General features: G+C 54.7%; 1 protein-coding gene across 1 annotated transcript in view; it reads right to left on the bottom strand.

Moving 5' to 3' along the window:
- LOC144946728 (uncharacterized) overlaps positions 1-26,996 on the bottom strand; it is a 113,052-nt gene that overhangs the window by 71,856 nt on the left and 14,200 nt on the right. The window lies entirely within an intron of this gene.

A 26,996-nucleotide genomic window follows, 5' to 3' on the forward strand; every position in this document is an offset into this window, starting at 1 on the left:
AGGGAGGGGGGAGGGACGGAGGGAAGGAGGTCATTGTGCCCACGTGCTTCTGTCCATCTTTCCAGCTCATGCCCTCCGTGTTTCGCTCTTTCTGTCCCTGTCCGTGCGTCTGTCCATCGACTGCTGCCCGTCTCTCCGTCTGCGTTGGCTGCGCTTCTCCTCCCTGACTCCGTCTCTCACTGTGCGTCTCTCACTGTGCGTCTCTCACTGTGCGTCTCTCACTGTGCGTCTCTCACTGTGCGTCTCTCACTGTGCGTCTCTCACTGTGCGTCTCTCACTGTGCGTCTCTCACTGTGCGTCTCTCACTGTGCGTCTCTCACTGTGCGTCTCTCACTGTGCGTCTCTCACTGTGCGTCTCTCACTGTGCGTCTCTCACTGTGCGTCTCTCACTGTGCGTCTCTCACTGTGCGTCTCTCACTGTGCGTCTCTCACTGTGCGTCTCTCACTGTGCGTCTCTCACTGTGCGTCTCTCACTGTGCGTCTCTCACTGTGCGTCTCTCACTGTGCGTCTCTCACTGTGCGTCTCTCACTGTGCGTCTCTCACTGTGCGTCTCTCACTGTGCGTCTCTCACTGTGCGTCTCTCACTGTGCGTCTCTCACCGTGCGTCTCTCACCGTGCGTCTCTCACCGTGCGTCTCTCACCGTGCGTCTCTCACCGTGCGTCTCTCACCGTGCGTCTCTCACCGTGCGTCTCTCACCGTGCGTCTCTCACCGTGCGTCTCTCACCGTGCGTCTCTCACCGTGCGTCTCTCACCGTGCGTCTCTCACCGTGCGTCTCTCACCGTGCGTCTCTCACCGTGCGTCTCTCACCGTGCGTCTCTCACCGTGCGTCTCTCACCGTGCGTCTCTCACCGTGCGTCTCTCACCGTGCGTCTCTCACCGTGCGTCTCTCACCGTGCGTCTCTCACCGTGCGTCTCTCACCGTGCGTCTCTCACCGTGCGTCTCTCACCGTGCGTCTCTCAGTGTGCGTCTCTCACCGTGCGTCTCTCACCGTGCGTCTCTCACCGTGCGTCTCTCACCGTGCGTCTCTCACCGTGCGTCTCTCACTGTGCGTCTCTCACTGTGCGTCTCTCACTGTGCGTCTCTCACCGTGCGTCTCTGCTGCGGCGGATCTCTGTGCACGTGTCCGTTTGTCGCTCTCACCGTCTCTGTCTTTCTAAATGTCCCTCCCTGTCCGTCCTCTCTCGGTCCCTTCTCTGTCTCTCTCTCTCTCTCAGAGTCTCGGTATCTCGTGGTAACCCGACTGCCTTCATCATCGTATCGCTGTCCGTGTGAGAGGGGGAATGCTCCGGAGAAGGAATTCCGTTTATACAAACGCGGAGACGGAGCGACGAAATCAGCTCGCGCGAAGCGGATCGCTGCATCTCAGCGCCGCGAGAAATAGGGGACGGCTTACGGGGATGGGGGGGGCAGGGCACCCCCCCCTCGCCCCCCTCATCCAGCAGTGGATTGACCGTAGCTGATGATAAAATCACGATCCTTTGCTACGCCAATTGGTCGAGCGAGTGGTATATCCACACTGCTGGACTGACCACAGCCGACGACGACGATGATGATGTAAAATACAGTGGCACTGCAAACCTCACAAGCAGTGGATAGATCATGGCTGATGATGACGACGACGATGATGATGACGATGTAAAATACAGTGGCACTGCAATCCTCACAAGCAGTGGATAGATCATGGCTGATGATGACGACGACGATGATGATGACGATGATGATGTAAAATACAGTGGCACTGCAATCCTCACAAGCAGTGGATAGATCGTGGCTGATGATGACGACGACGATGATGATGATGATGATGTAAAATACAGTGGCACTGCAATCCTCACAAGCAGTGGATAGATCGTGGCTGATGATGACGATGACGAATGTTGTGACAGGTCTCGTAGTCAGCCCCGTGACGTCACGAAGGGTGGGGGGCAAAAGGATTCAAACCCCCCACCCCCCTCTCTTCTAAAGTATTATAGTCAAGTAAAAAAGGAATGCTGGTGCAATATTTAACATTTGTACAATTAAGGTGCCATAGCCTGACAACAAAAAAACAAAGATGCCCCGTGTAGCCTTTGAATAGAGTGAAGGCCGAGACGTCACACGAGGAGGGGGTGGGTGACCAGCACCACGCCCGGCCGCCTTTGTCTCCCCCAGTGGCGATGTTTTTTACACATCGCACCGGGTACTCACTTGAGGCCGAGTAGACCTAGGGGAGGAGGCCCGTGACCGATTCAGATAATCGCCACCGATTATCTGAATCCATCAACCCGATCACAAACATCCATATACAACACTCACAAACACACACTCACTATCTTGACCCTGACATTCACAAATATCTATAGACAAAGATCCCGCGTGTTAGCGAGTAGCACCTATGAAGGCCGGCACGGCACACGAGGGGGTGGGTGGCTAGCATCAAGCCCGACCGCCTTTGTCTCCCCACTGGCTATGTTTACACACCGCACCAGGTACTCATTTGAGGCTGAGTCGACCTCGGGGAGGCCCAGGACCGGTTCAGATAATCGTCACTGATGTTGGCCGTGAGCGGGAATCGAACCCGTGTCGCCATGTTCGGAGCACAGCGCGCTAACCGTTCCACCACCGCTCCCCTTAGCCTGAACAAACACACACAAGGGGTTGGAGGCACTGCAATGCGCTGTACTGCAGAAGGCACTCATTCCTGTTTAACCGCTCAACGTTTGTCTACATTTGTTTAACATTGGCTGTATCGTGCCCCCCCCCCCACGCCAATGAGCCCCCCACGAGTTCTAGTATGGGGGCCCCCCAGCTTTCAAACAAGGTCACGCTCAAGACCCCCTCTTCCTTCCGTGCATCGCAACGGCTTCTCCTCCGCAGCTCACGAAAACTTTAAAAGAGCATTTCCTCCTTCTGCCTCCCCAATCGCTCTCGCTCTCTCTCTCTCACAAACAAATCCAACGATCGGCAAAACCCCCGCCAAAGCCGAGGGGGGGCAGCCGTAGGAGGCGGGCGCTTGGGGAAAGAGCCCCGCTCGCCGCGCGGAGACGGAGCCACGAAATCGAGCGGGGGGCTCTCGCAGGCACACAAAGGGGACGTTTCTGAGAGCGAGGAAATGGGGCGGGTCAGTGGGTGGATGGATGTGAGGCAAGAGGCAGTGGCTCGGGGTGGGGGTGCGGCGGCGGGCGCGGGGGGGGGAAGTGTGAACGGTTGTTGGATGGGGCGGGAAGCGTTAGACTCAAGGCCACGTGGGTGACACAGTTGGGGGCTTGCATGGGAAAGAGCGAGGGAGCGAGAAATACTTCAGTGTGCAAGAGAGAAAGAGAGAGGCGGGGGGCCGAGAGGCGTATGGGGCGAACGAGCACGTAGCAAGGGGAGTGAGCGAGTGTAGGAGTGGGTGAATGGGTTGGGTGGGTAAGTAAAGTAAGATGAGCGAGCGAGACGATATGTAGGTGAAGCGAACAGGAGGGTGAGTGACAGAGCGAGCGAGTGGGTGGGTGAGTGAGTCGGGGAGTCAGGTGCTGGGGGGGGGGAGTGAGCGAGCAAATGATTGATTTCATGGTAGGATGAGTGGGTGAGCAGATAGGTGGACAGGTTAATAAGTAGGCATGAGTGAAGGAGGGGGGGGGTGAGTGAGTAGGTGAATTAGTGAGTGATTGGGTGAGTGAGTCGGTGAGTGAATAAGCAGGTGAGTGGGAGGTGGGTGAGAGTACTTGGGTGAGCAGATAAGGAGGAAAGTGAATAAGTGGCTGAGGAAGTGAGTGTATGAGCGAGGGGGTTGTGGCAGGTGAGTGAGTAGGTCAGTAAGTGGGTGAGCATGACGAGTAGGTAAGTGAATAGGAAGGCGAGTGGGGTGAGTGAGCGAGAGGAGCGAGGGAGGGAGGAGGGGGGAGGGAGGAGGGGGGAGGGGGGAGGGAGGAGGGGGGAGGGAGGAGGGGGGAGGGGAGGAGGGGGGGAGGGAGGGAGGGGGGGAGGGAGGAGGGGGGGAAGTGTGAACGGTTGTTGGCTGGGGCGGGAAGCGTTTGCCGAAGGCCACGTGTGTGGGGGGGGGGAACAGTGGGGGGTCAGAGGGCGCCCAGAGCACGACAAAAGCATCGTTTGGTGAGTGGGTGACTGAGTGGGTGTGTAGGTGAGTGAATGGGTGTGTGGGTTGGTGAGTGAATGGGTGTGTGAGTGAATGGGTGTGTGTGTGGGCGAGTGAGTGAATGGGTGTGTGGGTGAGTGAGTGGGTGAGTGGGTGGGTGTGTGGGTTGGTGAGTGAATGGGTTTGTGAGTGAGTGAGTGAATGGGTGTGTGGGCAAGTGAGTGGGTGTGTGGGTGAGTGAGTGGGTGTGTGGGTGACTGAGTGGGTTTGTGGGTGAGTGAGTGGGTGTGTGGGTTGGTGAGTGAATGGGTGTGTGAGTGAGTGAATGGGTGTGTGTGTGGGCGAGTGAATGGGTGGGTGTGTTGGTAAGGGAGAAAGAGCGTGAGTGAGCGAGCGAGATTGTGGATGGATGAGCGCGGGTGAGAATGCACGAGCAAAAGATTGTGTTGGTGAAGTGAATGAGCGAGCGGGCAACCGATTAAGTACGCGGGTGAGCCCGCAAGTAATCAAGAGAGTGAAGGAAAGTGTGATTGAGCAATTGAACACGAGTGCTCTGTGCGAGGAGCTGCTTTGAGCACGTGAGCAAGAGGGTGGACGAGCGAGCGCGCTTGGCGAGCAAGTCCACGTCCGCCGATGAACGACCGGGTGAATGGACTAATGGGGGAATGTGGGTAAATCGAGAGCGCAAATGAACGACTGAACGAGTGAGCGAGCGAAGAACGGGCGAGCGAGCGATGTTCGAGCAATCGGGCGCGTGTGAGTAGTCCAGCAAGAAGGGAAGCTAGAGAAAGGGGTTGAGAGGGAGTGAGCGAGCGAGCGAGAAGTCACCACGACCGACCGGATGCAGGAAGGAGTCGCAAACGCTGCCTCCCCTGCCGCCTCGGCACGGAGAATCTCGCCCCCACTGTGCTCCGGGCATGATCAACTCGGCACAAGCACGGCACGCATGCACGGCCAGCCAGACAGCCAACACACCGCCAGCAGCTGCCGTTACCGCCTGACAACACGCCGCGTGGAGATCCACTTCATCATCAGCAGCAGCAGCAGCCATGGTCAATCCACTGCTATTGTATATTTTCCACCGACCAATGAGTTAAGTCTCTTTGTTAGTTGTGCTTGTGCACCACCGGTGATGAAGCAGCAGCAGCAGCAGTAGCGCCAAATCATTTGTTCAGTGTCTTATAGCAGAAGTCCCGGACAGGAACACATCTTTACACAACAACTGCCTTACTGTCGGATCAACTTCCCGAGAAGTACCTTGGCCCCCCCTGCTCCTGCCCCCCCCCCCCCCAATGCTACAGAGACAGACGAGCCAGACGGACGGACCGAACGCATTAATAACGCTTTCAATCTGGGTTGGATAGCGGGTAAGAAAAATGCGACTCGGAGCCAAAACACCCCCGAACAAAAGCGGGTTTTAAACTCAAGGCCAAACACCTGTGTAGCGGCGGGGGGGGGGCGAGTCTCTCCTCTGTCGCCGAACGGCTTCTTGCTCAGACTTGTCCAATTGCCGCTTCCGCAACTCCGCTCCTGTACCCCAAGGCCTCTCGACGCATGGCTCAACAGCAGCAGCTGCTGCCGCCGCAGTGTTGGGAGTCGCGAAGGCGGCGAGCGAGCGGCAGAGGGCCGCCGAGATCGCACCGCTTACGGACCCCGTCGAGGTCGCGCGGCGTAGCCGGTTAGCGCACGGCGCGACGGGAACCTGGATGTCGATTTCCGTCTCGCGACGGCCAACATCGGCGACGAACGTCTGAAACGGATCTCGAGTTCTCCACGAGGTCGACTCGGCCCTAAATGACTACCTGCTGCGGAGTCTAGACATGAGGACGAGGGAGACAAAGGCGGCCGGGCGTGGCGCTGTGAGCCGCGCAACATTTTTGCGCGTCGTGCGTGCCCTTAATAGGTGCTCGCTAACAGCACTTGCACCAACAGAGTTAAAGGCTACGGGGGGGACCCATTTCTCTTGATGAAAATGTGACAATTAAATGATGACGTCACTCTGCTGCTGCTCTATTTAAGACCGGGAGCAACAGGAGAGCTTCACCATTCTTGCCCGATGAAGCTGATTGTAAATATCAGCGAAACGTCGAACTACTCCAATTTTAAAATGCTGTTGATTCTCTCTTCAACACACCGGTGGGCTAAAGAAGTGAATTAATTTGTCCTTTGAAAAACGTGACACATTTTTTACTGTTTGGCCGTGTCGGGTGGTGGAGGGTTACGACACATTTATAAATAACGCGATCTGACCCAAAAACCTATATTATGAATAATATTGGTCGCGAAAGCCTTACGTGTTAAATTGAAAGCATGATAATTATCACAATATCCTCCAGGATGATGATGAATATGACAATAAATACGTGATCTTGGTGAAATTGTCGTGAAGACTGATGACTACATGAATATAAAGCAGGATGGTAAGAATTATGATGTTGACGTTGAGTTATTCCAAGTTATTTTGATAATAATGATGGAAGTCACGATAAACTTGACGATTACGATGACAACGAAGATGTTACGATAAACATGCCCATTCAGATCATGAATGAGCACTAGGATCATGAGGATGAACAATCACGGCCGAAACATCATCATAATTTGAGTGATAGTGTTGTGTATGATGATATTCATCACGGCGATGAGAAGTCAGAGTGATGAAGATGGTAGCGGCGATTTATAACGAAAGTGTTCTCGTTACGGCGACGATCGTTCCCCGATGTTAAGACGACTTCGGCGATGACGGCGAGTCGTGAGGACGCCTGCCTTCATTATTTTACATCAACTACAACATCACCGCAGGATCATTTTCTTTGACGGTGAGAATAAGAAACAAAAAAACCCCCCCATTGATTAGACCACTTTTCGTTTGGTTACTTACGTCCAAAACAGAAGCCGGCCGTGGATGCAGCCAAAGATTAAAATTTCTAAACGGATGAGGAAACTTGGGCCCCCCCCCCACCATCTGACATCCATAATTAGGGATAATCCTGGGAGCGTGGAGGGGACTGGCAGGGGATAGGGGGGCAATCAGCAACATTGAATTCACCCACAATGCCTAGCGGGACGGACGGACGCAGCGCGGCCCGCGCTTTGCTCCAAGGACGGCGGGTTCGCTGCGTCAGGCAAAGAGGCGCCGTTCCCCAACAAACTAAAAAGACGAATCAGAGCGACGGGTGTACGATGGAACGAATGGTTTGGTGACGCTGCGTTGTATGTAGGTGTGCGTGTGTGTTGAACTTCTTTCACACCGTACGTAGCCAACCGTGCTAATCTATGGGTCTCTGTGGGTTTCGGTGTCTGTGGGTCTCCGGGTACGTATGTTGAACTTCTTTCGCACCGTACGTAGTCAACCGTGATAAATCGGTGGTGTGGGTTGGCGGTGGCGGTGCCCAAGCACAAATGGGCCCCTGTCCTCACGGCACGGCGTTCGTGTACTTTGAAGAAGGCTCATTGCCCGAAACGTCACCTATTATGTATCTTTTTACTTTCAAGGCCACAGTGTTTTTGATTTAAAAAAAAAAATGTGGTCTCTCTAAATGAGAGAGTGCAAAATGTTCATCTTCATTGGTGGCTGTGAGCTACTACTAGTGGAAATTCCATATTACTATGGCTGGGAACAATATCTGAATAGGTTCACCACTATTTACTTTCCACACAGTGGTGTATCTTGTCTTTCTCCATGTTTGGAATGATGATGAAGAGGTTGCGGATGACGATGATGATGATGTAATTTGTGTCGGTGATGACGCATACTGATTTAAGATGACACAAATGATGCGGATGATGATTATGGTAATCCATAAGGTTTTTTGGGTTGTATCGCGTAAATATAAATGTGTCCTTCTAACCTAAAACCCCTATTATGGATAATATTGGTCGATGTGAAACTGATTATGGTAATGATTGACGATTATGATTTGATGTTATGCAAATGATGATAAAGATGAAACAGATGATGATGGTGATGAAAGTGCAGATGATGATGACAACACAGACGATGCTGATCGTGACAAGATGGTGATGAAGGTGACGATGATCGTTATGATGATGCAGATGGTTACACGTGATGTTGACGCACGCTGATGCAAACAATGACGCCGTCTGATGACACAGATGACAACGACGATGACAATGATGCAGATTTCAATTTTCAACAACGGCCGTGATGACGACGACGACGACGATGACGCAGGCGACAATCATGACGGTGAAGATGCAGGGGACGACGACAATGAGCCACACAAAGTAAACACAAATTGAATTTACAAACCCGATTCAGCTTCAAAACGACTAGATATCGATGAAGAAGAGGACACTTTGACGACGACGATAACGACGACGATGGACGGAGCAAGCGTTGATCCACGGTCTGCCGCCAAATCCAATTACATCGCGCCAACCCCGGCTACCCGCCCTGGCCACAATAAATCTTTAAGCTACTTTGCGAGCGCTAAACCCGCGGGCAGGCCCGGGCTCACGCGCGCCACACACGCTCAACTCGCTCGCCGCTCACTGTTCGTCCGCTCATCAACAACATCGTTGGCTAACCACGGTCAAAAAGAATAAAAACAAATATGGGTTGGGGAAGGTGGGGCTGGGAAGGTTGGTAAAGAATTTAGGCTCGGTACCATTTATTCCGTGCGTCGGTACCGTCCGTCTGCCCTGAGGATCCATCGTCCCCATCGTCCCCATCGTCCTCTCTCGTCCGCCGCCACGAGACCGCGACTTTGAGCGAGGACGTTGGCAACAACTGAACTCGCCCCAATCGATCTGCGAAGTTCAACCGAGTCCTACCGCTGACGGAAAAGCCTCTCCCCCCCCAAGTTGTCACCATCCCCTCACTGGTCCCATGACGCATCACAGCGGGGCAGTGACGCATCTTAGCGCATCGTCGGAGTGCATCATCACAGAGAGCCCATTTCATTGCTCCATCTCCGTGTTTGTCGGGCTCAATCGGAGAGCGCTCCACCGATTTTGGCTGCCACTCCTTCGTTCCAATCCCCACCGCCGGCCACCGTCGCTTACGAGCTCATCGGATTCCTCCAGCATAAATAGGAAGTCTCCAACCTGCATGTCCTCTCGTGGAATAACGTCCTTTATTTATCCAGAAAGAGAAAAAAAAACCTCGCCAAGTCCCAATGTTCTCACTTACAGGAACGGCGCTGCTGCCGTTCGACCGTACTTCACCACGCTGCTCAGTGCCGGTTGGGGCAGTGGGAGGAGGGCAGCAGGTCCAGTTCGGACACAGCTTGCCGCCGACGTCAGCCGCGGCCAGGAATCGACCTCCGGCCAGCGCGCCGACCTCTCCAGCGGCCCACCTCGCAATCCCGCGACGTAACAATCCTCGCCGATTTCACGGCTCCGTCATCGTGGGGGGCGGACGAGCCTCGTGCACCCCCCGCTGCCCCCCCCCCCGCTGCCCCACCCCCCCGCGCCGCACCACCGACCGCGACGAGCAGCGCCGCCAAATACGTGACCTTGAGCGGTGAACGGCAAGCAGGAGAAGGCCCCGGCGGGTCCTCCGGCTCATTAAGCCTGAATCAATAGAGATTATCTGAACGCGCTTAAGTCGGCAGTGCACTCTTGGACTTTGCAGAAGAGAGAAGGGAACCCCACCCATATGGCGGCGGCTAGAGGCGAGAGCCCGACCAGGTCGCCAACCCCCCACCCCCCCGCGTACGCATGCAACAGAATCAGTGGAGTGCCACGGTGGCTAGGAAATGTTAACTACCTCGCCTGGTATACCGGAGGTGGTGGGTTCGATCCCGACCCCGACGCCTGCTGCTGTATATTTGGAGTCTGAGTGTCTCTCTCTCCCCGAGGTCGCGTGGATTTTTCTCCACGTTTAGAAACAAGCATTCAGGGTATTTGGCTGCTATAAATGTCCACGTGATAAGCCACTTCGTTGGGCTATCATTTGCGGCCAGGTCGCTTTGGAAAGAGCTCTATAGCTTAGTGGGCCTTACCTAAATATTGATTCGTACCGGAGGAATCCGATGAGCTACAAAGCTCTATTTCACAGATGTCCAAGTCGGTGCACGGGGTCAGAACGCGACAAAAACAAACAATACAAAAACACGATGGGAGTGCGAAGTATCGCCGCTGGGGAGCCACAAGGCGGCTGGGCGCGCTTGCTGACCACCCACCACCCCCCCCCGTCCGTCATGTGCCCCTTGCTGGCCTTCATAGGCTGCGACTCGCTAACCAGCACTTGCCCCGGACAGCTTGTTACAGGCTACATAGAGGGTGTGGGGGGGAGGGGGTTGTTTCAATGACTGCCGCGCCGGGAGATTGAAATGGGAGCGGCGACCTCTCGGGCGTGCGCCGGCCGTTCCCACCGCTGGGTAAGAGCTCGCAACAGCAACGCCCCACAGTGCGGGCACGAGCGTGTTGTACGTTGAGAAAAAAACATCGTCAGATCTTGGTGTACGCGTGCGTGAAGGTTGCTCGCTTTCGTTTGCGTTTTGTAAATTCCGACGCTAAAAAAAACTAAAGCGCGATAAGTTAAGAAGAATAGCTAAAAGTACCGATTAAATGAGTGACCGTGCTAAACTTTTTTCCGGAGTAATTGGCGGCATTGGTGCTCGTGATCTCATCATTGTCGAAGGTCATATATTCATTTAATTACACCCATTGCATCGCCGACAGCGCGTGCGCTGTAAGCGCCGTACGTTGATAAATGATGAAGACAGTCACAGTGGTGACAGTGGTGATGATAGATTTGACAATTGTGTTGGTGTTGACAATGTTGATGGTGGTGCTGCTGCTGCCAATCCTTACGACGACGACAATAATTACACCGCTGTGTCACCAACACCAACCGGGGCGACCGTACCAACAACAACTCGATGCGACTTCAGCGTAGCGTCGTCCCATCCCACCCTAGCGACGACCAGGCCCAATCCAACTTATACTTGCGCGATCTGACAAAGCGAGGCTGCCAAAGCCTTTTGCGCAAGGGCACGCAAATATCTCTCGCTCTCTCTCTGTCCCGCTCACACGTGTGCACGGGTGGCTCCACGTGGCTCGCAAAGACGCGACGAATGACCCCGTTCGCCTCCCCCGCTCCCCTCCGCCCGAACCACGAAAATAAATTTGACGATAGAAAATTTCAGGCAAACCGATACAAGTTTCTGCACGTTAGTAAGAGAGAGGCCGGCCTTTTTTCTAGCTCCGGTTGTTGAGCGTGCAACAGCCGAGGAAGGCTGGTAGATGGAAGAAAGCGATGGCTGGGTATGTGTGATGATGGTGGTGGTGGCATCAACAGAGGGGCGGTGGGCGTGGCAGGCGCTCGCGGTTCAAAAGTCATCGGCCGCCCTGGTTAAAATCCCCCATGAATACGCATCGCTCGCTTCGCAGTAGAAATTCAAGATTCCTGATCGCCACAGTGGCTAGGAGATGTTAACTCCCTCGCCTGGTATACAGGAGGTCGTGGGTTTGATCCCGACCCTGACGCCTGCTGCTGTATATTTGGAGTCTGCGTGTCTCTCTGTCTCTCATCATCATCATCATCACGGTGGCTAGGAGATGTTAACTCCCTCGCCTGGTATACAGGAGGTCGTGGGTTTGATCCCGACCCTGACGCCTGCTGTATATTTGGAGTTTGCGTGTCTCTCTCTCTCTCCCCTGTGGTAGCGTGTATTTTTCTCCGGGTCCTCCGGTTTTTTCCCCTCTACATTTAGAATCAACATCACGCGTTTAGAGTATTTGGCTGCTATAAATGCCCACGTGATGATGAGCCACTTCGTTGAGCCATCATTTGTGGCCAGGTTGCTTCCAGAAAAAGAGCTACTACATAGCTCAGTGGGGCCTTGCATGGTAAGTAAAAAATGTGTTCGGTTTTATTTCTTTACATATTTAAGTGACTTGTTTACCTTTGCACTCCTATCGCGTTTCTGCAATCATGTTGTAACGTTCTGACCCGCCCCTACTGGACATCCGTAAAAAATGATGATGAGCCACTTCGTTGAGCTATCATTTGTGATGGCCAGATCACTTCTATAAGAGCAAAGAGCTACATAGCTGGGTGGGCATAACCCGGTAAAATCCAAAGTTAAGCTTATTACTATTAACCAGAGGTGGGACAAAGTCATTGTTATGCAAGTCCAAGTCGAGTCGCAAGTCATCAAATTCATGACTCGAGTCTGACTCGAGTCCAAGTCACATGACTCGAGTCCACATCTCATAGGTGGGACAAAGTCATTGTTATGCAAGTCCAAGTCGAGTCGCAAGTCATCAAATTCATGACTCGAGTCTGACTCGAGTCCAAGTCACATGACTCGAGTCCACACCTCTGCTATTAACCATCGGCCAGCATCCCATATACCCTACCCATGTGTCCTGCATAATCCCACCACCTCCTCCTCCTCTTTAACTGTCAATGGGATTTCGATTTAAAGCTTTCGTGACTGCAGGGATTCATCTTCTTGGTTCTTTCGGTAAAGTCACGTAGAAGGGAAGTAATACAATAATAAAAATAAAACATAATAAAAAAATTCTCACGACGTTTTGGCCACAACGCAAGCAGCCGTCCTCAGATGAAAACCAGGTCTGTCAGAAAGACAGCGTCTGAATGACGCTGTCTTTCTGACAGACCTGTTCTTTGTTGTGGCCGAAACGTCGTGAGAATTATTTTATTATGTTTTATTTTTATTATTTTATTACTTCCCTTCTACGTGACTTTACCAAAAGAACCAAGAAGATGTCAATGGGATCTCTCCCAAACTCTGCGTACCTTCTCCAATCCACGTGTTCCCCCTTTCCCCCCCCCGTCACCCAGCGTGATCAGAGGTGCGCGTGTCTCCGCGCGTCTCCACGCGTCTCCGCACGCCCTTCGCTTCTGCGCCAGCTTTCTTCGCGAACTTCTTCCCAATCCACGTCAAAAGGCGCTGCAAAATAAAATTGACATCTGTGACCGCTGGGCATCCGCGAAAATAAAAAAAGAGCTTCGTAGCTCATCGGATTTCTCCAGGATAAATAAAGATTCCGATTGTGAAAATAAACCGATGAGAGGTTTTTTGGGTCAGATCGCGCAAATATCAATGTGTCGTTAAACCCGCCACCACCCGACACAGCCAATTAGTAAGGTTTGTCATGTAAACAGAACGTGCCAATTCGTTACTAGTGTGTTGGAGAGCAAATCCACAACATCTACACTTCAAGTACGTGAGTTTACTTGCGGACACACCGATGTATGCTGTACTTGTAACGAACTGCCATGTTTCGTTTAGGTGACAAACCTTGCTAGTTCGCTGTCGGGTGGTGGCGGTTTTAACGACACATTTACGTTTACGCGATCCAACCCAAAAAAACCTCTATGGATGGGCAGTATTGGTCGCGAAAGCCTACACGTTCAACTGAAAATAAACCGATTAAAAATAGTTTTTCTCAACGGTCGAAGGTGACGTCTCTACTTCGTCACGTTAACCTGAATCGACGTGGTTCCTCTCCCCGTTTCTGATCGGTGAGTTCCAAGCGTAACTCTGCGCACTTTACGGCTTTTGAAGTCTCGGTTGGTCATTAGCATAATGGTCATTAGCATAATGGTCATTAGCATAATGGCGAAGTGGCTCATTCGACCCGGGGCACATGTTCCCCCTAATCCACGTGTTCCTCTTCCTGTCTGTCGGGGGAGAGAGAGATGCATACTTTATTTGTTTATTAATTCGTTCGGCAGGAAAAGAAAACACACACACACACGGAACGAACGTTGAAGTCTCGCTCGCTCGACGCACGCGCGCGCATGCACACACACGGGCGGAGCTCTCACAATAGCTCCAGGGTGGCCGGGCCACTGAGAGAGGCAGCGAAGCAGCCACCACCGCTCCATCATCTCACCGAGCCAGTTTTTGTTTTGTTTCTGTGCACGGGTGGTGGCGGCGGTGGCGGGGGAACCAATCGAGCGCGGTTGCGTCCCCCCCGACGCTCGCCAACAGTGATTCTTCACCCGACCTCACCCACCCAGATCACCCAGATCACCCCACCGCCACCACCCTCCTTCCCCACACCACGTTCTTCAAAGACAGGAGGCCGAGCCTACTAACGATGGCCGACTTAAACAGCGAGACGGACGGGCGGACGGACGGACGGACGAACAGGCAACACAGAGGCAAAAGCGGGCGGAGAGCGACTGAACAACAGGAAGACAGAGAGACCAACCGACACGACAGACGAGCTGACAAAGCCACGGACAGACTGACCAGAGGATGAACAGAGTCAAGACAAATTGACCAAAAGACACAGACACTGACCCTGCTGACCTACGAACCAACCGAACTTGTTCTGGGCTCACAGAGCAGTCAGGTTGCTGTGGGTCATTCAAACGGCAGGTGACACTGCGCACGCAGTTACACGTACTCTTTTCTTCCTCCACGCCCCTCTGCAGCTCTCTCTCGCTCTCCCTTGCTCTCTCCCGCTCCCTCTCTTACGCTGCACTCTCTCAGCGTTACTTTCACGGCAAGCCACCGAATTGGGGCAGGCGGTGCATCTGCGCTGGGGCAGGCTGGAGGGTGACCAGGCACCGGCCTACGACAACCAGCGTGGTGAAGTACAAACCCGTCAACACCTTGTCGGTGCTTACCTTATTACAGACCAATTCAAACATTATTGGTCACCCCCGTGTCCTTAGAAATCTCAAAGTTCATCCCACAAAGCGCCATCGCAAGGAAGAAACACGACCAGACACATTTGTTTTCCTTGCCCGGCTGCACGCCGTATGGAACTGAGAACTCAATTTCCTTGTACACAAGAATACGTGGTAAACCGTGTGTGGGTTGACACGGCGTGGAATTGTGACCAAGGCCACAACGTGGCAGCGGATTGCCAACAGGCCCGTCGTGTTCAATCACTCGGGAAGGCCTCGAGCCCCGGGCCCCCACGCTGGGATCGTGAGGCTCAGTTCCCGGTTTCTGAGCATCACCGCGTCTGAGCAGGAAACCGGAGCTGCCCGGGGAAATCCCGCGCGCAACGCGGCGAAGAGGATGGCTGCTCGCAGCAGCAGCAGCTGCAGCCAAAACAGCCACGATTGTTTACGAAGTACGGCATAATGAGGCTTTCAGATTTAAAACATTAAAAAAAATATATATCAGTTTGACCGTCTGCCTTCAACTCTCATCATCATCATCATCACCGCCCTCTCTCATCCCCTTTATCAACTTGGCCCGATCATTCCTTCTCCCCCCCTCCTCTCCTTCTTGCACCGGTTGCTCCTGTATCTACGTACGTATGTTGGACTTCTTTCGCACCGTACGTAGCCAACCGTGCTAATCGGAGGAGGTGGGGAGTGCGGGGGGGGAAGGACAACAAACCAAACACAAAAAGCAGCGGTTCTAAAGAAATACATTTGCAATCGAGATTATTTTAAAGCGCACAGCTCACAGACGCTTCATAACATCGCAACGTTATTCTCGGTGGTCGGCAGGTGGAGAACAGTGCTGCCCCCCCACCCCACCCCGTCCGCCCACTACTGCGGTGAACAGAGGGCATTTGAAGGGATAGCAGAGAGGAGTTCCGTGACATTTTCTACTGCGGGGCAAGGCTTGCACGGCTCCGGCGAGCGCTCACCAGCGAGCGCTTTGTCGTCCCCGTGACTCGGCGTCGAGAGCACGATGGGGATGCAACTGGGAGACGAGACGAAAAATAAAGTATTAAAAATATAATTAAGTTGCTGCTGCTGTTGCTGTTGTGGCTGTCAGCCTGCGACTTCCCCACTGCTGCGCGAATGCCTCCCCCTCCATGTTCTTCAATTCCTTCCCTATTGAGTCGACATGGGCATCTGTGTGAGCCTATGGGTCTCTGTGTGAGTGTAGATCTCCATGTGCGAGTGTAAATCTCTACGCGAGACTAACGGTCTCTGCGAGTCTTTTGGTATCCGAGTATATCTCGATGTGAGTCTATGGGTCCCTGTGTGAGTGTAGATCTCGATGTGAGTCAGTGGGTCTCTGTATGGGTCTATGGGTCTCTGTGTGAGTGTAGATCTCTATGCGAGTCTGTGGGTCTCTGTATGAGTCTATGGGTCTCTGTGTGAGTGTAGATCTCGATGTGAGTCAATGGGTCTCTGTATGGGTCTATGGGTCTCCGTGTAAGTGTAGATCTCTAAGTGAGTCTGTGGGTCTCTGTATGAGTCTCAGGGTCTTCGTGTGAGTGTAGATCTCTATGAGTCTGTAGGTCTCCGTGTGAGTGTAGATCTCTATGTGAGTTTGGGTCTCTGTACGAGTCTCAGGGTCTCCGTGTGAGTGTAGATCTCTACGTGAGTCTGTGGGAATCTGCATGGGTCTCAGGGTCTCCGTGTGAGTGTAGATCTCTATGTGAGTCTGTGGGTCTCTGTATGGGTCTCAGGGTCTCCGTGTAAGTGTAGATCTCTATGTGAGTCTGGGTCTCTGTATGGGTCTCAGGGTCTCCGTGTGAGTGTAGATCTCTGTGAGTATATGGGTCTCTGTGCGAGTGTAGATCTCTATGTGAGTCTGGGTCTCTGTATGGGTCTCAGGGTCTCCGTGTGAGTGTAGAACTGTGAGTCTGTGGGTCTCTGTGTGAGTGTAGATCTGTGAGTCTGGGTCTCTGTGTGAGTGTAGATCTGTGAGTCTGTGGGTCTCTGTGTGAGTGTAGATCTGTGAGTCTGGGTCTCTGTGTGAGTGTAGATCTGTGAGTCTGTGGGTCTCTGTGTGAGTGTAGATCTGTGAGTCTGTGGGTCTCTGTGTGAGTGTAGATCTGTGAGTCTGTGGGTCTCCGTGTGAGTGTAGATCTGTGAGTCTGTGGGTCTCCGTGTGAGTGTAGATCTCTATGTGAGTCTGGGTCTCTGTATGGGTCTCAGGGTCTCCGTGTAAGTGTAGATCTCTATGTGAGTCTGGGTCTCTGTATGGGTCTCAGGGTCTCCGTGTGAGTGTAGATCTCTGTGAGTATATGGGTCTCTGTGCGAGTGTAGATCTCTATGTGAGTCTGGGTCTCTGTATGGGTCTCAGGGTCTCCGTGTGAGTGTAGAACTGTGAGTCTGTGGGTCTCTGTGTGAGTGTAGATCTGTGAGTCTGGGTCTCTGTGTGAGTGTAGATCTGTGAGTCTGTGGGTCTCTGTGTGAGTGTAGATCTGTGAGTCTGGGTCTCTGTGTGAGTGTAGATCTGTGAGTCTGTGGGTCTCTGTGTGAGTGTAGATCTGTGAGTCTGTGGGTCTCTGTGTGAGTGTAGATCTGTGAGTCTGTGGGTCTCCGTGTGAGTGTAGATCTGTGAGTCTGTGGGTCTCCGTGTGAGTGTAGATCTCTATGTGAGTCTGGGTCTCTGTATGGGTCTCAGGGTCTCCGTGTAAGTGTAGATCTGTGAGTCTATGGGTCTCTGTATGGGTCTCAGGGTCTCCGTGTGAGTCTAGATATGTATGTGAGTCTGGGTCTCTGTATGGGTCTCAGGGTCTCCGTGTGAGTGTAGATCTCTGTGACTCTATGGGTCTCCGTGTGAGTGTAGATCTCTATGTGAGTGTGGGAATCAGCATGGGTCTCAGGGTCTCCGTGTGAGTGTAGATCTATGTGTGAGTCTATGGGTCTCTGTATGGGTCTCAGGGTCTCCGTGTGAGTGTAGATCTCTATGTGAGTCTGTGGGTCTCTGTATGGGTCTCAGGGTCTCCGTGCGAGTGTAGATCTACGTGAGTCTGGGTCTCTGTATGGGTCTCAGGGTCTCCGTGTGAGTGTAGATATGTGAGTCTATGGGTCTCTGTATGGGTCTCAGGGTCTCCGTGTGAGTGTAGATATGTGAGTCTATGGGTCTCTGTATGGGTCTCAGGGTCTCCGTGTGAGTGTAGATATGTGAGTCTATGGGTCTCTGTATGGGTCTCAGGGTCTCAGTGTGAGTGTAGATCTGTGAGTCTGGGTCTCTGTGGGAGTCCGTTGTTGTCGTCTTCATCTTGTAACTTCCCACTCGCGGATAAAGGCCTCCCCCCACTTCTCTCCATCCCTTCCCTTTCCCCAGCTCCTCCTGCCCAGCCGTCCGGCCGCGGTCTCCGAACTCGCTGTCTTCCTCTCGCTGCTGCTGCCGCCTCCCCTCCGCTTCTCTCTCCTTTTCTCTCTGCGTCCGTTTTGTCTCTCATCAGTTATTCTCACGGCGCGTGCTGCCCAGTTCCACTCGATTTCTGTTGTTTTAACAGCAGCAGCAGCAGCATCGTTGAGTTCCGTCTATTTGCCATATTGCTTCATCCATTAAACACACCTCTTCGGATTATTCACGTTCATAATAACTCACGGACATTTAAAAAAATGTTTTACTGTCTTACCAGGTAAGGCCCACTTAGCTGTGTAGCTCTTTTTTCATAAGCGACCTGGCCACAAGTGATAGCTCGATCAAGTGGCTTACCATCACGTGGCAATATGTTTCAGCAGAATACTCTCCACGCACGTCGATTCTAAACGTGGTGGGAAAAACTGGAGGTCCTGGAGAAAAATCCACGCGACGACGGGGAGAGACCCATGCAATATCCAGCAGACGTCGGGGTCGGGATCGAACCCACAACCTCCTGCATACCAGGCGATGGAGTTAACATCTCGCCACCTGCGGTAACCCTGGGCGCCTCCCAACAACCCCGTGTCGATCGCGGGCGGTCAAGCGATCAACGCTTCACCCACGCTGGCGAGTGCGGATCACTGAGGAGTGGCACACCCGGGAACGAGCTCAGACCGTCGCCCACCACTTAACGTCAACAGCGACCGGGAAGCGAACCCGGGGGGCCCGGTTGGGCCAGTGGAGCAGCGTCATGCCACACGGCCTACCCACCCCCCCTTCTTGAGACTCACTGCTTAACGTACACACGGTTGAGGGGGGGAGGGGGGGGAAAGAAACTTCGTTCCATTCGTCACAGATACCACGAACGGTCGCTGCACCCCCCCCTCCCCCACGCTGCCCCCACCGCCTGCCAAGGCACCGGAGTGAAGAAAGTTATTATGACCTCACGGGAGGAGGAGGAGGGGGGGGCGGCAAGGTTGCAAAATCTTCCGTTGTGCGGACGCGCGTTGTGCGGACGCGCGTTGTGCGTGCACGGCGCGTCCCTTCCAACGCCCGGAATCCCAACAGCCCCGGAGGAGGAGGAGAGACCGTAAGGGACAAAGGAGGCGGTGGTAGGAGGGTGCGGTTGGAGGCGGTGGTTGCGGTGAAGAGGTCTGCGCACTGCGCTGACGAACCCGGCAGCGCGGAGTTTCGATTCCCCCGCTCACGGTTAACGCCGGTGGGCGATTATCTTGACTGGTCCCATGGGCCTCCCCTAAGTCGACTCGGCCTTGAGAAGTAGTGCCCGAGCGGCGTGTAAACGGTACTGGGGGAAGACAAAGGCGGCCGGGCGTGGTAGCAGCCACACCGCGCCTCCCCCTCCGTCGTGCCCCGTGCCACATTTCGCAAACAGCAACTTTCCCACCAACAGCCTGTGAGGCTACATTGGGGATCTTTGTCTTGGGTGATGGTGGTGGTGATGGTGGTGATGGTGGTGGTGGTGATGGTGGTGATGGTGGTGATGGTGGTGGTGGGGAGAGGAAGGGGGGGGGTGGGGGTGAGGCCGGGTGAGGGATGGGGGACGGAAGGGAGGGAAGCAGGAGGAGGATGGAAGTCACGGTTGGTGGCCGGTCGTTGGTCGTCTAAAACGCAAGACAGGACACGCCCCTTGCACACACTCACACAAGCACAAAGACGAAGATCCCCCGTGTAGCCTTCACAGACCTTTGGGGGCAAGTGCTGTTCGCGAGTAGCACCTATTCAGGCCGGCAGGAACACACGAGGGGGGTGGGTGGCCAACACCACGCCCGGCCGCCTTTGTCTCCCCAGCAGTGATGTTTACACACCGCACCGGGCAACTCAATTGAGGCCGAGTCGACCGAGTCGAGGCCCGGGACCGGTTCAGACGTTCGCCACCGTTGTTGGTCACGTGCGGGAATCGAACTTGGGCCACCGGCGCTTGCGAGCCGAATGCGCCAACCACTGCATGCCCGTGCGAGCGAACGAGCGTGCGTGCGTGCGCAAGTGGTAGCAGCCGTTTCACCTGGGGGACAGGGCCTCCACAATTGAGTACATTTCGAGCGGACGCACGGAAAGCTGCCAAAAGGAGGAGAGAGAGAGAGGGGCAGGCCGCTTGAAAAAGCACAGCGCGCCGTCGTAGGGCGGAACGGGCGGGCTCGCCCGTGTAAAGTGGCGGCAGGCGGGCCGTGTGATGATGACACGTTGCTTTTCACATCCTCGTGTGCCTTTATTAATGATCAATTTCTAGTTCAGGATGTGAGGAAGCTTATTCGGCCTCGTGTAACTGTTTGGGGGCTCCATCTCGCGAGGTTGTTGTGAGCATTGTCGATTTTTTTACGTATTAATATACGGTGCTAAATAGATATTACATTTTGAAAGAAAAAAAAAGTAATGTTGTGCAATCTTAACTAGTAGGTAAGGTTAGGTAGGCATGCAGGAAACATCGTAGGCAGGTAGATAGATAGCTGGGGAGGTGGATGGGTAGTTAGGTCACGTGATAAAGGCGCAGCCCTGCAATTGCCGGCTCTTGCCACTGCTGGTGGAAGGGTCTTGACGAGAGGGAGCTTTGGAGAGCCTTTTTAAAATGGCACGTTTGGCCCACTGCTCCACGCTGGTCAGACAATTTGGAAGAGGTGTGAGTTCCCACACTTTACTCCACCACGTACAACCTGCCAATCTATTAACTGATGTATCATCTTGTACTGCTGGGAAGACAGACGTGGGGGATGGGAGGGGTGGTAGTGGGTCCGGGTGGGAGGATGGGGGATCAGCCATGGATTTAACTCCCGCGCCGGGAGATGGGATCGAACCGGCGTACTCTAGGTTGCGAGTCGCGTGTGTTGACCGTGACGCCGCACACGGCACCGCGTTGTTTTACGGAATAAAATCTGAATGAAGGGACTGCCCGAAAATAAAATCACTTCCATCAAAACGGACCTGAAGAAATGCTCACAAATATTTCGGAGCGTCAACAACAAAACGCAATGAAACAAAAATCGGTAGGGTCAAGACAACAAAGCTGTACGATTCAGAATGAACGTTGATGTGGTGCGTTGGAAACCCACTCACGTTTCTCCAACGTCCACGAGTCATCCACATCATTCCAAGCGTGCACTTCTCAGCCCCCCCGCCCCCCCCAAACGCTTCTTCACATTTTTCGCACCTCCGATTACCGCGGTTGGCTACGTACGGCGGTGCCAAAGAAGTTCAACGTAAACACTAACAAATGGCACACACGGCGCATGCGACACTGGCGAGCAGAGAGAATCAATATTAATCCGTGACATGACGCAGCATCAAATGCCTGGTGTCTGGCAGAAACCCAGATTCGAACTCGGAATATCTCAACCGGTGCCAGCCCGGAGCTCCGACACGGCCATTATGAGCCTCCGCGAGCCATCCGGCAATCTCCAGAAAGTCCTAATTTAGCGGGGAGAGGGTTGAGTTTACTGTCCGTGGCATATGCCAGATAGAGAATAACACACGCGCACACACACACACGAGGCACGCGCACACACACGCACACGCACTCTCACCCACTCCACACTGGCAACAGAAGCTCACACTCCATGACTGTGCCACGCGTGAAGTATTTTTTTTTTAAAGACGAAACTTTTTTTCACCATTTCTCGAAAAGAACTCCTGGTTGCGCACGCGAGCGGGAGAGGAGAGAGAGAGAGAGCTCGAAAGAGGGAGCTTGGAAAGTTAAACTCTCCTTTGTGTGTTCTGGTTGTACTCATCCCAATAGCATCGGTGGGGGAGGGGGGGGGCTGAGCCCCCCCTTGCACTTCTAAATCCTTACAGTCACGTTCAAAACATGTTGGCGTGCCAGCTTTTCATCGTACACACGAGGCCGTGAGAAGTTGGCGCAGAATGCGCGACAGACAGCACCGGCATCGCCACAACATCGCTAGTCCTCCCCACACACCTTCTTATGAGCTCCTGGCAGGTGGGAGCTGCGAAACGTCGGACATCCGTGCGGAACGACGCCGCCGCAGCAGCACGACCCTGAAGTCGCGATCGAGGCGACTTCCTTCGGCTCAAGTGAGCATCGTCCCCTGTTTACGACCCCGCAGAGCCAGTGGTGGAAGTTCCACATTCCGATAGAGTTGGAGGGGGGGGTGTTGCGGGCGGTTCCATCCATAGGACCAACAACAAGAACACGCATCAGGACAGCTACCGGAGCAGAGCGACTCAGTCTTTAACGTTTCAATTTTGTTGAACATGGCCTGTGTCGTCATGACCCCCCGCCACCCACTCCCCCTGCCACCCACTCCCCCTGCACCGCCGCTCTTTAAACCAAGGTCACGCAACGCCGCGTGGTCGTTCGGCACGACGTCCGACGTTTCGTTCCACGTAAGCCGGGAGAGCTGCCGGCAGCTGTGGTGGCCGATGGGACGGGGGGGGGGGGTCCCCGTTCTCCTGGGGCAGGTGGTTGTGCCGTTGTGCCGGGCGAGCGGAGCGGCACAACAACCGAAGCTGCGACACGATCCGTGTTGGCCTGCTCCGCACGACAGCCGTTCCAGTCTTGCACGTGTGCGTCAGCGTGCGTGTACGCGCGCCTTTGTTTAATTGGGTGGTGTATCGGTTAGCGACGAACCCAGCGACCCGAGTTAAATTCACCGCTCACGGCCAACACCGGTGACGATTATCCGAACCGGTTGTGGGCCTCCGCTAGGTCGACTCGGCCTCAAATCAGTAGCTTGCGCGGTGTGTAAACATCAACACTGGGGAGACAAAGGCGGACGGGCGTGGTGTTGGCCACCCACCCGCTACGTGTGCCACAGTGCCGGCCTTCATAGGTGCTGCTCGCTAACAGCACTTGCCCCAAAAGTCCGTTCAGGTTATACGGGCGATCTTTGTCTTTGTTTGATTGGGTGGGCAGGGCCGACGCGGCGACACCACACCCGGCACGGGCAGCGTCGTGCCGTCGTCCCTCCGACAGCACGGGCCGGCAAAACGAAGACCTGCGCAGCAGCACAGCGAGAAGGGCGGCCGACAGAAGGCCCACAAAGCGGGCAAGCTGGTCGCTTCACAAGTCGACGCAAGTTCGCTCGCGAGAGTGGCGGCGCTTAAAAATAAGTCGATCCATCACACGCTCAGCCCAGTCCACGGCCCTCCCCAGCCTCTCCCATCCCACCGCCACCACCAGTGCCCCCCGCCTCCCACCACTCAACCCCACCCCGAGTTGCGGGCGAATACTAAAATACCTTATTGTGCACGTCTCAGCGGCGGCGGCGGTAGCTGCTGCTGCTGCTGCTTCCCGTGTGCCCCAGCAGCGACTGGACTTCAGAGTTAATAAATAAACAGGCCAGAGAGAGTCGATTTCACCAGCTGCCAAATGGGGACGCTGCCACGGCGGTGGGGTCGTGTAATGGCTGGCACGCTGGACTTGCCGGGTTCGATTTGACCTCCTCCGGCAAGGTAGCTTAAACAATGGGGGGGAGGGCGAGTTTCTCAAAATCTCTCCACTCTCCCCCCCCCACCTTTAACCCCCTTCCCCACCCCTTTCCCTCAAGCCACTGACCGCCCTCTGCCCACACAGAAGGAAAACGCGCCCGCGTTCAGTAGATGGGGTAGGTCGCGTGTGGTAGAGTAAAGTGTGGGTACCCTCACCTCGTCCGAGACGTATGGGGGGGGCAGCGTGGAAGAGTCGGTAAAAACATCCTCCTGAGCTCCTCCCCCCCGAGCAATTGCAGGGCTGCGCCTATGCCCTTTCCTTTACATCAGCCCAAACAGAAGGGCCCCTACGCATCTTTGGTGTTTCCTATCGGCAATTGCTTCGTACGGACAAGAACCCATGGATTGGTTTCGCCCTCTGCGAGAATCATGGGCAGGGTGTGAACCGTTGGACAAATGCCCGCTCTGGAGTTCTCTGCAGCCGTAGGCAAGAGCTCCCTGTAGCAGGAACCCTGTTGGGGTTCTCTTAAGTGCAGTCACGGTACACAACTTACTTTGTGCGATGTTATTGTGGTGGATTGTGCATATGGGTGGTTGAGGTGTTGCATCCTGGGGCTGTGACACACGACAATGGCTTGGGGAGGCCTTCATCCAACAGCGGACAGATCATGAATTATGACCGTGATGATGATGATGATGATCATTACCAGCTATGACCCAGAACTCGAGGCGACGCAGTATTTAAATCGTGCGTGCAAAAATCGCGCGATAAACCTGAATTCATAGTCTTACCGACTTATCGGTGGCGGGTGCAAGTTAGCGAGCACCTATTAAGGCCCACCGTGACACTCCATGGAGGGTTGCGGCGTAGACACAATTGCGCACGCCTGGGCGACTTTGTCTCAACCCCCTGCCAGCGCTTGCACTAACCGCACCAGGGAAATATCCCAGAGCACCAGTTGCATCTTTTCACTCCGAATTGACTCGTGGCGGAGGTGGCGGGGTGCACTCGTGCCGAGTGCAGACACCGCGCCAGAGGTCGCAACCGGGTACCTGATACCCGTACCCTATCCGATACCCGGCTACCCGTACCCGACCGGGTATGGGTACCCGTTTTCGACCCTGGTGCGGCCGGGTACGGGTAGGCCGCAAGTCACTGGTGAGTAACCGTTTGTCACTCATTCCAGGTAGGGTACGGGTAGGGAACGGGTACCCGTACCCGGCTGGGTACGGGTACGGGTACCCATTTGCGACCCTGGTGCGGCCGGGTACGGGTACGGGTAAGGAATCAAAACCCGTTTGCGACCTCTGCACCGCGCCGGACAGACCGCCGGACGGTCGTGGTGCGCAACCGCCAAGGGCCGGGAACTCGACACAAGCTTGGGGCAAGTGGTTGCAAGGACGTTGCTTGAAACACCACGGCATGGCGACGCGCGGCCACGCGAATCAGCCGTTGGGGTGATTGCAGTTTTGGCGAGCACCTCGCTCGCTAAGGGTCAGCACCACACTCGAGGGGGGAGGGAGTCCACGGCCGCCTTTCTCTCCCACCGGTGCGGATGTTTACGAACCGCACCAGACACTAAGTTGTGGCCGAGTCGACCCAGAGGAGGCCCAGATGAGGCCCAGGAACGGTTCAAACATCACTCATCAACACTGCTCGGCAACAGCAACTAGGACGACTGTTGCCGTTGTCGACGTAAGACCGACAATCGCCGCGTGCCACCCTGTGCCAGACTAGGTGCACTTTAGAGGCCATCACGTGAAGTGTCAAAGTCTCGCTGGGCAGGAGGCGGTCACGGGACAGACCCGGGCGTTACGTTTGAACCGACTGGGTTGACCGGCAGATGCACCGCCATGTGTACACAAACACATGAAGACAAAGTCCCCCTCCGTATAGCCTTAACAGACTGTTGGGGCAAGTGCTGTTAGCGAGCACCTATGAAGGCCGGCACGGCACACGAGGGAGTGGGTGGCCGGCACCACACCCGGCCGCCTTTGTCTCCCTAGTGGCGATGTTCACACACTGCACAAGGTACTCATTTGAGGCTGAGTCGACCTAGGGGATGCCCAGGACCGGTTCAGATAATCGTCACTGCCGGTGTTGGCCGTGAGCGGGAATCGAACCCGGGTTGCTGGTTCCGTAGAGCAGCACGCTACCGCTCCCCACATGTCTACAAACACACAAGCAACATATGTGGGCACACGCGCACACACACTGTACAGTGCACGCACCAGCGAAGTGCACATTCTCATTCATGTCTGGACATCCCAACCAGTTTTCATTTCATGGCATTTCGGCGCGGGTGCCATCATCGCCACACACACACACACACCACCCCCTGCCACAACCCCCCTCAGCTGTCAACAACCATCACCAGCGTTGTGTTCTCAGGCAGTACCTGAAGAAGTTGCCAGCAGCAGCTGGAGTGACACATCAGACATCGGGGCTGGAAGGCACCCGGGAACACCCAGGAGGAGAGTTGTGTACGGCGGGGGGGGGGCAAATTAAACCTACGCGGTTGGGGGTAAAGGCGCGGCCCCGCAAGTGCTCGCTCGCGTCACCTGCTCGCGGAAGGCGACCTCCCGCTAGAGGGAGCTTTCGAGAGTACCCCTCTCGAGAGGGTACCTTGGTCTACTCTTCCACGCTGGCCACGTGTCTCGGTGGGAAACGGCGGGAGCACCCACGCTGTGCCAATCGACTCGCTTGCTGCGGTGAACTCGTTTGGACAGCTGCTGGTTGGACGCAGGGGGGCGCGGGCAGGGGGCGATTTAAGAAACTTGTCCTGTTTGTTTCAACGCCCGTGCGCCGGGTTGATGGGATTGAACCCGGCGACCTCTGGATTGTAAGTCCGGTGCGATGACCATCACGCCACTGTGGTGGCAGCAGCAGCAGCAGCAGCCCACGTGGTGCTGTAGTAACCACCACCAAGTCAGCAGAGGCGAGTTGGGGCGGGGGGGGAGAAGTCGTCAATAACCTCGCAGCAAGGAGTTTCGCGTGTCCTATCACAGTCCTCGCCACCCCCCAGCCCTCCCCTCTCCATACTTCTCCGCAGAGACGCAGGGAGATTCCTTTAGCGTCTATGCGTGAAGAGGGTGTGACATTGGGGAGGGGAGGGCAGGACGCAGCTGGTGAAGGGCTGCCTCGGGTTGGGTGGCGTTGAGGCAGCCCAGGCAGGCGTGGGGTTTATGGGCGGTGGTGGTTGGTTGGTGGTGGTGGTGCCGCTGTTGGGAGGCATCAGCCGTAGGTGGTCTGTGGGGTGATGCGTGTGCGGTGGGTATTTTGTTTCTTCTTCTCATTCTGTGTGCAGGAGTAGCTCTGCTTCTGAGCGAGACCCGGGCGGGGTGAGTGGGGGGTGGGAGGAGGAAGAGGGCAGTGAGTGAGCCGAGCAAAGGCAGGAAGCTCCTCTTGCAAGCGTCGGTGTGTCCACGTGCAAAAGGGCCCCCAGTGTTCTAAACACTTTTTTGCTCCGAACATGCCGCTTTTTTTGAGTAAACTCGCAGCCAGCAAGTAATTTGGACGTAACCGTCCGTCTGTCTGTCGCTCCCTACCTACCTA

This window comes from Lampetra fluviatilis, chromosome 42 (genome assembly GCF_964198595.1).
Source record: "Lampetra fluviatilis chromosome 42, kcLamFluv1.1, whole genome shotgun sequence".
Lineage (NCBI taxonomy): Eukaryota > Metazoa > Chordata > Hyperoartia > Petromyzontiformes > Petromyzontidae > Lampetra > Lampetra fluviatilis.